The sequence below is a fragment of the Aedes albopictus genome, chromosome 3, assembly GCF_035046485.1.
Source record: "Aedes albopictus strain Foshan chromosome 3, AalbF5, whole genome shotgun sequence".
Lineage (NCBI taxonomy): Eukaryota > Metazoa > Arthropoda > Insecta > Diptera > Culicidae > Aedes > Aedes albopictus.
The window spans coordinates 131011518-131023755 of NC_085138.1; the positions used below are offsets into that span (position 1 = coordinate 131011518).

The following is a 12238-nucleotide window of genomic DNA, read 5'->3' on the forward strand; positions in this document are numbered from 1 at the left end:
GAGGTCTCAAGCTGTTGAATAGGCCAAGCGTTAGTATCTTGTACATCGAATTAGATGGGTAATTCCTCTGTGAATGGGCACATGAAACCATTAATCAACCTGGTGGACAATTCTTCCTCCTCTCACATTTTTGTAAGAATTTGGAGGATAGATTGATACAGCTGCTTGCTTCTGCACTTAGGAAGTTCTACTAGAATCTCGTCCTTTTTGGTGACCTTGTGGGTTTTTTCTGTTCTTTACCGTCATCAACAGTGTTACAATGCATAAAACCTCCACAAATAGTTCAAGCATAAACACTGAGTTTCATCCACAAGTTCAGCTGAAAATCTATTATTTATGTATTACAAATTTAGTTTTATCAAACAATTTCAGATCTTTATAATATCAATTTAAGTATTTGATGTGATTAACACGTTGGTAAAAATGAAAAATCATAAACATAATATCTCTCATGTCAAAACTTTCAGAACACTACTGAACAACTGAGTTGTTGATCTCAAATTCCTGTTCAGAAATATACCTTTGTTTCGAATGACCTCGCAAAAGTCTCGAATGAGAAATCCTTCCAAATACGCCAGCCATCAATCATCATTCCCGGATACTTTTACGCCGGAAAATAAACCTTTACAGCCAAATCAAATCTGTTTCAGCCGAAGTAACAACAATCTTGGCCCCAACAGAAAAGGCGACGACCGGCGACGGTCACACATAAAATTAGTACCGCGTTGTTCCATCCACTACCTTAAATAGCGAAACAAATGGATTCTCGAAAAAAGCTGGAATCATTATAAGAACCCCCACGCCATCTTGTTTCTTATTTAGGAAAAAGCTGCCGGCCTCTCCGACAGCAGGCAGCTGCTTTCCTTCGTCCATACAAAAAAAAAAAACAAACCAAAGACATTCGACGCCATCTCTGTGGCTCTGGGCCGGGGTCAATCAGCCAGTTGCCTCCCTTGTTCGCGAAAACCTGTCCAATTTCACACAAATCCTTCAAAATAAATACAGGCACACACACTTTGGCTAACTTCTTTCGCACGACTTGCTGGAACCGTCGCGTCGTTGTCGCCATCGTCGGGCACACTTGCAAATCGGGCGGCACCACCACCAGAAGCGTCCAGCGGAAGTTTCAACTTACCTCATAACAATGATGGCAGTTATTGACCATGACCGTGCAGGGGATGGCCAAGAATAGAACCTCGCGTCACCCTCGAAATCTGCGAATAGGCAGATCAGTGAATATGCACTTCAAGATGCGGAAACGGCAGAGGAGATTGTTCCCCCCATGTTTACTCGGAATCAAAAACAGTCTTATTCTTGCATATTTTTTCCAAAACTACATCTGGGCAAAAGACTATGTTTTAGCTACCAGTACCAGTGATTTCGTTTGTATATTGCATTTTTTAACGACTTCTGGGTTGTTGTTTTCAATCCCTCAGATAGGCGAGTGTAAGGCGATTCCGAAAAATCTCAATAACTTTGTAAAATTTAATCAACATGCCATACCGATCAGGCTAAGGCCGGGGTGGCCTCTGCTGTACATAGTAGCCGCCTCCACTCCACTCGGTCCATGACTGTTTGTCTCCAGTTCCGCACTCTGCGTAGGGTCCGCAGATCGTCCTCCACTTGGTCGACCCACCTAGCTCGCTACGCACCACGTCTTCTTGTACCGGTCGGATGACTCTCGAGAACCATTTTAGTCGGGTTGCTATCCGACATCCTGATGACGTGACCCGCCCACCATAGCTTCCCGATTTTCGCGGTATGGACGATGGTTGGTTCTCTCAGCAGCTGATGCAGCTCGTGGTTCATTCGCCTTCTCCAAGTCCCGTCTTCCATCTGCACTCCGCCGTAGATGGTACGCAACACCTTCCGTTCGAAAACTCCAAGGGCGCTTTGGTCCTCTGCACGTAGGGTCCATGTTTCGTGCCCATTAGAGTGGGTCAACGTTGTATGGAGAAACTTTAAATTTGATCGTATCAACCCGGAACAAAGCTTTTTCAATCCATATTAGCGTCCGAAACAACTGTGCAAAATTTGGGAGCGAATGGTTGCGTCCCCGTATTCCGCATTGCGATTGAAATTTGTATGGAAGTTAGTATGGGAAAACGTACTTTTTTGCTTTTTTCTCATAAAGTGAAATTTTTCGTCTAAAACAATCCAACCAATGACGTTAAAGTATAGCCTAGGATATGCCGAAAAACTTTGCCGAAGACCGCAAAGTGATCCGACGCTTGTGAAAAAAGTTATTCGCCTTGAAAGTTAGACCAAAAATTGAGATTTTATTATTGATGTTATTCCTTTACATGTTAACTGTTAAGCACCACCGGGCAATCTGTACGTTATAACTTTTTTCACAAGTGTCGGATCACTTTGCGGTCTTCGGCAAAGTTTTTCGGCATATCCTAGGCTATACTTTAACGTCATTGGTTGGATTGTTTTAGACGAAAAATTTCAATTTATGAGAAAAATGCAAAAAAGTACGTTTTCCCATACAAAATTCCATACAAATTTCAATCGCAATGCGGAATACGGGGAAGCAACCAATCACTCCCAAATTTTGCACAGTCACTTTGTACGCTAAAATGAGTCGAAAAAGCTTTGTTCCGAAAAATCGACTTTGTTGACCCACTGCCCATAGAGGACGACCGGTCTAATCAGCGTTTTGTAGATGGTTAACTTCGTGTTACGGCGAACTTTATTCGATCTTAGAGCTCTGCGGAGTCCAAAGTAAGCACGATTTCCTGCCACAATGCGCCTCTGAATTTCTCTGCTGGTGTCGTTGTCGGCGGTCACCAGTGAGCCCAAGTACACGAATTCTTCAACCGCCTCGATTTCATCACCGTCGATATAAATTCGGGGTGGCGGGCGCGGTGATTCCTCCCTGGAGCCCTTTGCCATCATGTACTTTGTCTTCGGCACATTAATGACTAATCCGATTCGTCTGGCTTCACTCTTTAGTCAGATGTACGTTTCCGCCATCGTCTCAAATTTACGAGCAATAATATCAATATCATCAGCGAAACCAAGCAGCTGAACGGACTTCGTTGAAAATCGTACCATTCGTGTTTATCCCCGCTTTCCTTATTACACCCTCTAACGCAATGTTGAACAGCAAGCACGAAAGACCATCACCTTGCCGTAACCCTCTGCGAGATTCGAAGGGACTCAAGAGTGGCCCTGATACTCGAACCACGCACATCACTCGATCCATCGTCGCCTTGACCAATCGTATCAGTTTATTCGGGAATCCGTATTCGTGCATAATCTGCCATAGCTGTCTCGATCGATTGTATCATCGATTTGAAATCGATGAACAAGTGATGTGTGGGCACGTTGTATTCGCGGCATTTCTGCAACACTTGGCGGATGGCGAACATCTGATCCGTTGTAGCGCATTCACTCATGAATCCAGCCTGATATTGCCCCACGAGCTCTCTTGCAATCGGTGATAGACGGCGGCATAAAATTTGAGAGAGTATCTTGTAGGCAGCGCTCAGTAGTGTGATCGCGCGGTAGTTCCCGCAATCCAACTTGTCGCCCCCTTTGTAGATGGGACACACGTCTTCCATCCATTCCTCCGGTAATACACCCTCCTCCCAAATCTTGGTAATGACCCAGTGTAGTGCTTTCACCAGTGCTTCTCCACCGTATTTTAGAAGCTCGCTTGGTAGTTGATCTGTTCCAGCGGCTTTGTTGTTTTTCAACCGGCCAACCTCCTCCTCAATCTCTTGGAGGTCAGGGGCCGGAAGTCTTTCGTCCTATGCAGTGCACATACTCCTAGATCTGTTACCACGCCACCTTCGGTACTTGCAACATCGCCATTGAGGTGCTCATCGTAATGCTGCCGCCACCTCTCGACCACCTCACGCTCGCTCGTGAGAATATTCCCGTGATTATCTCGGCACATGTCGGCTTGTGGCACAAAGCCTCTGCGCGAGCGGTTCAGCTTCTCGTACAACTTTCGTGTGTCCTTAGCGCGGTACAGCTCTTCCATCGCTTCGCGATCTCGTTCTTCCTGCTGGCGCTTCTTTATCCGGAAGACTGAGTTCTGCCTGTTCCGCGCCTGTTTGTAACGCGCCTCATTCGCTCTCGTACGGTGTTGCAGCATTCTCGCCCATGCTGCATTCTTCTCGTTTTTCAACTGTTCACATTCGCCGTCGTACCAGTCGTTTCTGTGATTCGGAGTCGCGAAGCCTAGTGCTGTAGCCGAGGTACTACCTATGGCGGATCGGATGTCCCTCCAGCCATCTTCAAGTGTAGCTGCGCCAAGCTGCTCTTCCGTTGGTAGTGCCACTGCTAACTGCTGCGCGTAGTCTTGAGCCACTTCTACGTTACGAAGTTGCTCGATGTTGAGCCGCTTCGTTCGACTTCGACGCGTGGTGATAACTGTCGAAAGTTTTGAGCGCATGCATACAGCGACTAAGTAGTGATCCGAATCTATATTCGCACTGCGGTATGTGCGGACGTTGGTTATATCTGAGAAGAATTTACCGTCGATTAGAACGTGGTCGATTTGGTTTTCTGTTTGATGGTCGGGGGATCTCCAGGTGGCTTTGTGGATATCTTTGCGGGGGAAGAAGGTGCTTCGGACTACCATACCACGGGAGGCTGCAAAGTTTACGCATCGCTGGTCGTTTTCAATCGAAACGGCGTGCAGGCTGTTTCGCCCGATTACCGGTCTGTACATTTCCTCCCTTCCTACCTGCGCGTTCATGTCGCTGACAACGATTTTCACGTCACGCGGCGAGCAACCATCGTATGTTTGCTCTAACAGCGCGTAGAACGCTTCTTTCTCGTCATCGGGTCTCCCTTCGTGTGGGCAGTGGACGTTGATGATGCTGTAGTTGAAGAAACGGCCCTTAACTCTCAACATGCACATCCTTGCGTTGATCGGCTGCCACCTGATCACACGTTGTCGCATCTTGCCCATATAAATCCTGTTACCAGTTCATTGGTGGTGCCACAGCTTTGGTAGAAGGTAGCCGCTCGATGCCCGCTTTTCCACACTTTCTGTCCAGTCCAACAAAGTTCCTGCAACGCCACGATGTCAAAGTTGCGGGGATGTAGTTCGTCGTAGATTATCCTGTCACATCCTGCGAAACCTAGTGACTTGCAATTCCATGTTCCAAGTTTCCAATCGTAGTCCTTATTTCGTCGCGTGGGTCTTTGCCGATTGTATCGAGTCGTATTTTCTCCTATGTTATTCGCAATGGGGATTTTTACGGGTGGCTTATTGGGCCTACGCCAACACTCCTGTCTCGCCGGTGGGCCATCGTGCCAGTTCTGTTTAACGTCTCAACCAACACTGGGATTCTGAATTTGACAATGATTGATTTACGTTCAATTTGTGCAGAAAAAAACTGACACTAATTATGAATCCAGACCAATTTATCGTTAAACAAAATAAAAACAGCAATTTTTATATTTTTCAAAGTGTAGCCCCTCTAAAATACACAAACTCAAAAAGCAACAAATTATGAATTTTCGTTCACAGACAAAAAGTTAAGAATCTCGCTTTATTGGAGAAAATATTTCGCATGTATGGTTGTAGCCAGAAACAGAGTAGTGTGCGGTAGTTCGGCAGCAGCAAAGTTTCGCGCGCTCGCTTTGCTAGATTTTTGCGATTTTTTTTCCTCTTCCCTCTGCGGGGCTCCGACGACGGGACGCCAAGCAGTCAGTAGTGTGCGGTAGTTCGGCAGCAGCAAAGTTTCGCGCGCTCGCTTTGCTAGATTTTTGCGATTTTTTTTTTCCTCTTCTCTCTGCGGGGCTCCGACGACGGGACGAGTGTGCGTGCGCCGTGGTTCGAGTCGGTTCCGAATTTTTCGCTTCCCGTCGGCGATAACACTTTTAGTTGATAATCAATATTTTCTTTCATTTTTTGCATTTACACAAAAGAGTGAAAAATGTTACTTCGGGTTCGCCGGTCGAGAAAAAATCCGGGCGCCGACAAGTGAGTCGCGTTCAGTGTATTTCTGTGTGGAATAGACTAAAGGTTTCTGCTCCCTAGTGGAGTGGAGACGCGCGATAGAATTTTCTTTTTGGCTAGTTCTTGCGTCGAAAAGTGGTCGGTTGTTAACGGCGATTTGTGTATATTGATCCATTGTCAAATCATATCACCAACCATAGGTGACTCCCGGACTGACAATGTACCTTACCCTACTAACAAAAAAAATCCTTCCTGAGACAAACGTGGAGATGCAGCGATTCGCGGTATTTATAACAACGTTTGTCTTACTAACATTCCCTCCCATCCTCGATGACCGTAAGGACGTGGCCGGCGCCGTTATTGACCTTATTAAAGTTGAGAGCTCTCGACCTGTGTACATTGAGAATAGTAAGCTAGTCCCAAGCCCTATTCATTGGTTCCTTGTGCAATTTCGATTGCTCTGGTCAATCACGGAGTAGCAACTACGAATTGTGCGGTCATCTATGCTCATGCTCATGCTCATGTATGGTCGTAGCCAGAAACATGAGTTTACAAGGTGCAGAAACATTTGACCAAAACATATCTGTCTTTTCAACAAATGTAGATCATTAAGTCTCACCTTCCAAGAAATATGTATATATGTAGTCATTACGATGAAAATTAAAAATGATGTGGAAGCCTTTTCTTAAATGCAAGCTGAACTTTAGTAAGCTTCAGTTCCTCCAGAATTTCTTAGGTAATAAAGGTCTTTAAAATACAAAACATAGGGGAATTTAATAATAAGGGGCAATCCCTTAAAATATGTTTTAACATTTCAAAATCTTATAATACGTCACTTGAGACACTCTTAAACGCTACTGAGACCCTCTGAAATCCCCCTGAGACTCCCCGGAATGCCTGTGTCCTTCTGAAACGCCCCTAATATGACTTGAAACACGAAATTTCGAGATTCTCTAAAACGCTCCTAAGACCCCCTGAAACTCCCCTGGAACCTCCTGTAACCCCCATGAGACCCTTTGAAGCATCCCTAGAGACCTCAGGAACCCTCCTGAGATCCCATGAGACCTTCTTGGATGTCTCTGAGATCCCCTGGATCCTCCTTCATTATGGGATCGCCCAAACCGCCCTGGAGTGCTTCTAAGGTAGTTACTGAGATCTGACGCTACTGAGATCCCCTGAAACGCCGCTGAGACTACCTAAAACTCAAAACTCTTCCTGAAACCGTCAGAACTCCCTGAAGCGCCCCTGAAAGCTCATTAAACGACATTGAGACTATCTTGAACTCCCCTGGAGCCCTCTGAACCTCCCTTATCTTCTTGAATCTCCTCAAACTTCTTAACTAAAGGCCCCTTGGAACCCCCCATAGATTCCCTGAAACCCCCTAAAACACACATGACAACTCGTGAAACGCTCTTAGGCCTCTGAATCGCCCTTGGTACCTGCAGAAATTTCTCTGAGACCTCATGGTACCCTCTGAAGCACCTGGGATCCCCATGAAATGCCCTGAAATCTCCAGGTACCCCCTTAAAATGCTCATTTTTTTTTTAATTCCTGTTCGGGTCTGTCACTGCTACTAGTTTTTAGATCTATTGTGACATTACCCGTATCCTTAGTGTAGTGCATGTCGCATTTCTCAATTTCCATTGAAGGGCAATAAAGTATCGATTTTAATACAGTTTTTGTTTTGCTTTCTTAGAAATGTCTTTCATATAGAAAACAAAACAAGAGCACTGATAATTGGCCATGCAACGGAAACCTAACATCACCCTTGCTTACCGCTGAATTCTCCCCAGTGAGAACACCCGCGTTTTAACATTAGCAGCAATACCATTTCAATAATGGAACATATGTTCAGTAATAAGGATTCTAGAATGTTTCTTGCGTACTAGCACTTTCCAGTCTTCGAAGAGTTAGTACATACATGGATCCCTAACCCAATTTGATTTCCTTTGTGTGAGGATAGTAGCATTGGTGCACCCCTCGTCTATCCATTAGCTAAGAGCCAATTAGCTGTAGAGCAGAATCGAGTGTCATCTGGAGCAAGTCATGTCGTTGTCAGAGATGCAAATAAAGTAATTCTAATTTAACAGTTAAGAAAGTAAAGTTTCCAGTTTAAGCTTAGTTTCCTGCTCCCAAGTAGAGCGTTCAAGTAAAATTCCTCCTTTTTCCGTAAGTAATGTTGACATTTGTTTAACTGACAGCATTTTAACGAAACGATGCTGTAAGAAGGTTGTGATAGAAAAGTGCACCAGGTTGTTTACGATTTGGACTTGAAGAAATTTCGTTCGTTTCCTCAGGAAATGTTGAATATTGAAATTGAAATGTACTTTTTCGCGCGCGTGTGGGGAAAATGATTTAATTTATAACCTTTCTGTGGGCTTCTGGGGAAAATCCAGACTACGGATTCGCAGTAGGTGGGAGGAATTCTGCTGGGTCTCTGACGGTTACTTCATGGAGCTCTTGAAGAAATACTGGGACAAAGCTTCACAGGGAATTGAATGGAAATTTAATGCAGATTCACGAAGGATTCTTTGTGATGAATCTTCTGGCATTCCGTACGAAGGTTTTTCTTTGAGATTTTGCAGAAAATTCTCTTGAAAATCTTCCAGGTGCTCTACCAGAAAATGCACCAGGAGTTCGCTGGGGATTGTCTTAAAATGTCTCTGAGATTTTCATTAGAAGTTCTACAAAAAATACCTCCATGAGGGATTTCTGTAGTATTTTTTTCCGGGGTTCACTCAGATATTTATTCAGAGATTCCCGCAGAAATTCCTTCCGAGATCATTCCAAGAGTTCCTTCTAGGACTTCCACAGGAATGCATTTTAAGATTTCTCTAATAATTCCTCCAAAGACTCCTCCAGGAATTCCTACTCCTCTGGACATTTCTCCATAAATTTCTCCTGAGATTTCTCCAATAATTCCTGCAAAGATTCCTCCAGAAATTTCTCTGGAGATTCCGGCAGGAACTCCTCCGGAGATTTTTTTTGGAAATTCCTCGGGGAAAACCTTCCGGAGATTCCTCCAAAAATTCCTCCCGGAATTCCTCCAGAAATTAATCCCGGAATTCCTCCGGAGATTCCTCCAGGAGGATTCCTTTAGGAAAATTCCTCCGAAAATTCCTCCCGGATTATCTCCGCCAATTTCTTTGGGAATTTCTCCGGATTATCTTTGCTGATTTCTCCAGGAACTCTTCCGAAGTTTCCTCCAGGTACTCCTCCGAAGATTCCTCCAGGAATTCCTCCGGAGATCCCTCCAAACAATATTCCGGAGATTCCTCCAGAAATACCTCCTTGAAATTTCTCCAATAATTCCTCTAAAAATTCCTCGAGAAATTCCTCCCAGAATTCCTACCGGAATCCCTCCAGAAAATCCTCCCGGAATTCCTCCGGAGATTTCTCCAGGAATTCCACCGGATAAAGATTCCTGCAGTAATTTCTGGAGGAATATCCAGAGGAATTCCTGGAGGAATCTCTGGAGAAATTCCTGGAGGAATCCCCCGAGGAATTCCTGGAGAAATCTCCAGAGGAATTATTGGAAAAATCTTTGAAGGAATTTTTGGAGATTTGCTCCAGAAGGTCCTCTGGTGATTGCTCTGGGGATTCTCGGGGAAGTCCTGCAGGAATTCTGGAAGAATTGCACGAGCATTTCAGAGGAACTCCTAGAAAGTTTCCCGAAGAAGTAATGGTGGAATTATTGGTGAACTTCTGGTGGAACTACCGAGGTAATTTTAGATGAGTTCCTGGGAAACTCCTGGGGGAATTTCCTGGAAACTAATTGGGGAATTCCAGGGGATTTTCTGCAAGAATTCACGGGGAACTCTTGCAGAAATTCTCGAAAATCCCCTTGATGAATTCCCGAAGAACTCCTGGTAGAATTTCTGGGGAACTCCTGGTTATACCCCTTAAGGAATTAACGGGGAACTTCTGGAGGCATACCCTGGAACTCTCGGAGTTTTATCGGGGATTTCCTAGAGGATTCACCTGAATTTCTGGATGATTTCCTGGGAAATCCCTGGAGGAATTTTCGGAACACTCCTGGGGGAATTCTCGGGGAACTCCCTGGAGGAAAGCCCGGGGAACTTCTGGAGAAATTCCCGGAGAACTCCTGGAGGAACTCTCGGGGAACTCCCACTGGAATTTTCGGGAAACTCCGGAGGAATTCCTGATAATCTTCTGGAGGAAGAACTGGAGGAGAGCTTCTGGATGAATTCCCGTGAAATCCTGGGGGACATTCTTGAGAAATTATCGTGGAACTCCTGATAGAACTCTTTTAGGAATTTACGAAAACTAGCCAGCTTGTTCCTGGAATTAAGAGCTATTTTCATGAGGAACTCAAAAACATCATCTTTCCAAAACTCCCAGGGTTCCGAACTTTCTTTTAAAATCATTAGCTTCTCTTGGACCGACAGCTTCTTTGAAGAACTTGAGTTGTTTCGCCGAATTATTAGTTATTTAAATAGTATTTCCCGCTTCCTGTAGACTCTCGGACAATACCCGGACTCCTATAAAATCATAACTTTCTTTTATGAGAATGGATTTCTTGGAATTTCCTTCCGTATTAACTTCTTTATATCTCATGGATTGACCAGGTAGTTCGTTCTTAAAATCTTTGGATTTTTACTGCACTAATTTTCTCTCTATAACCCCATTATCGTCCCCAAGATCGTCCCACAATTACCACCGATAGAGTGAGACAGAGCAAGATCAATGCTGCAGATTCTTATTTTCATTTCATTTTCATTTTGCAGAATTTGGTGGGGCAATAAGAGCGCAAGTCAATCCAAAGCCGAAGATCAGGGAGGGGTAATGGCCGTATTAGTCCGTGCGGACCACATGAACACCATCGGAAGGGTAAAGGTATAGGTTGGGGAAAGGAATTGGATTAGACTTGTGGCACAATACAGATAATACCGCGAAATTTAATGAAACATAAGTTTAACAATTTATTTCATTATCACCGAATCCAAACATAAAATACTAGTAAAAGATAAAATATGAAATATTGATATTGATTTGAAATGTGTTTAAGACATAATATTATGATATGACACCAACTATTCTTCTGAATTCAAAAGTTTGATGAGATATAATATGTATTTTAAACTAATAAAAAGCAAAAGTTTGTGTTAAAGATCAAAGATAAATAATAAGTTTTTCAAACATTGTAATCCTGATCATGTCGTTATGATAAATAGATGTCTACCAAAATTCCTGCTCTGTCCAAATAATCCAAAACTTTGTTCACCTGTTTTGAAGCTAAATAAATAATAAATAACGAGGAAACTTTATTTTAATACTAAGTCCACAATTCTCTACTGACAGTCAACCTGTCTACGTTCTACTGCAATATAATTTTTAACCTATCGTCCATTGTCTGCTAGATTCCCAACGTTAAAGATGAGTTTGAGTGCGAGTATAACACAGAGACCTCCCATACCCACTCTTGCGTTACATTTCAGGGTCTATGCGAGCTGAACTATGACATGACTTAGAAAATGATGATATGCGCACAGCGGATCGAATTTCCATGGAGAGGGAAGATCAATGCTGCAGATTCTCACATAATTACTTTCTTCCAGGAAACAAACTTATTCACCAAACTGAAGTTGTTTTGAAATTAACCACAGGAAATCCACGCTCATTGCGTTTTGCCGCAGCGGCAGAGTTGTGGAATTTTTTTGAGTACATACCACAGTGCTTCCGCATTCCGCTGCACTTCAAACAGATGTTTTGTCTTGCCCTTGTCAAATCTTTAACCCTGTGTACTATAGGCCTAAGGCGCCTGTGTACTAAAAGCTCAATGCACACTAATGTCTTTGGTGCGAAAGAAGAAACAAAAAGAAAGAGAAATGTCACTTTTACTCACGGAATAATACATCGACATATTATTCCGTACGGAAAATTAACAACATGACTGCAACATCGCATGACAGTGCCATCTGTTGGCAAATCTTTTTTGCTGCGAATTACTTATCAACTGCGAACGCTGAAGTAATTTTGATTGCAAAAGTTTTACTTGACCATTACTTGTCCTATCCTTTTACACAGTACTTACCAGGTGGAAACCATTATTCTTGTTGCAAACATCACACTTTGCATTGAGTTTAGCCTCAGATGGTGAGGTTTTTAACTATATGCAAACTTGGTTTTAGTCAAAGACTGGTAGTCATCACAACACCAGTAGTAAGGACTAAACACTATAATTCCTTAAATTACCAGAACACGTATTCCAAAATTGAAAAATAGGACGACACTAGATTTCGGTTTGGTAGATCCATCACCGCATCGCAACCCAAAAAGGCGATCTACCCA

The 12238-nt window shown here is 43.6% G+C and overlaps 1 protein-coding gene across 1 annotated transcript in view; it reads left to right on the forward strand.

Moving 5' to 3' along the window:
- The window catches only part of LOC109405980 (dendritic arbor reduction protein 1), a 395303-nt gene that overhangs the window by 52159 nt on the left and 330906 nt on the right, over positions 1 to 12238 (forward strand). The gene's annotated exons all lie outside the window — the stretch shown is intronic.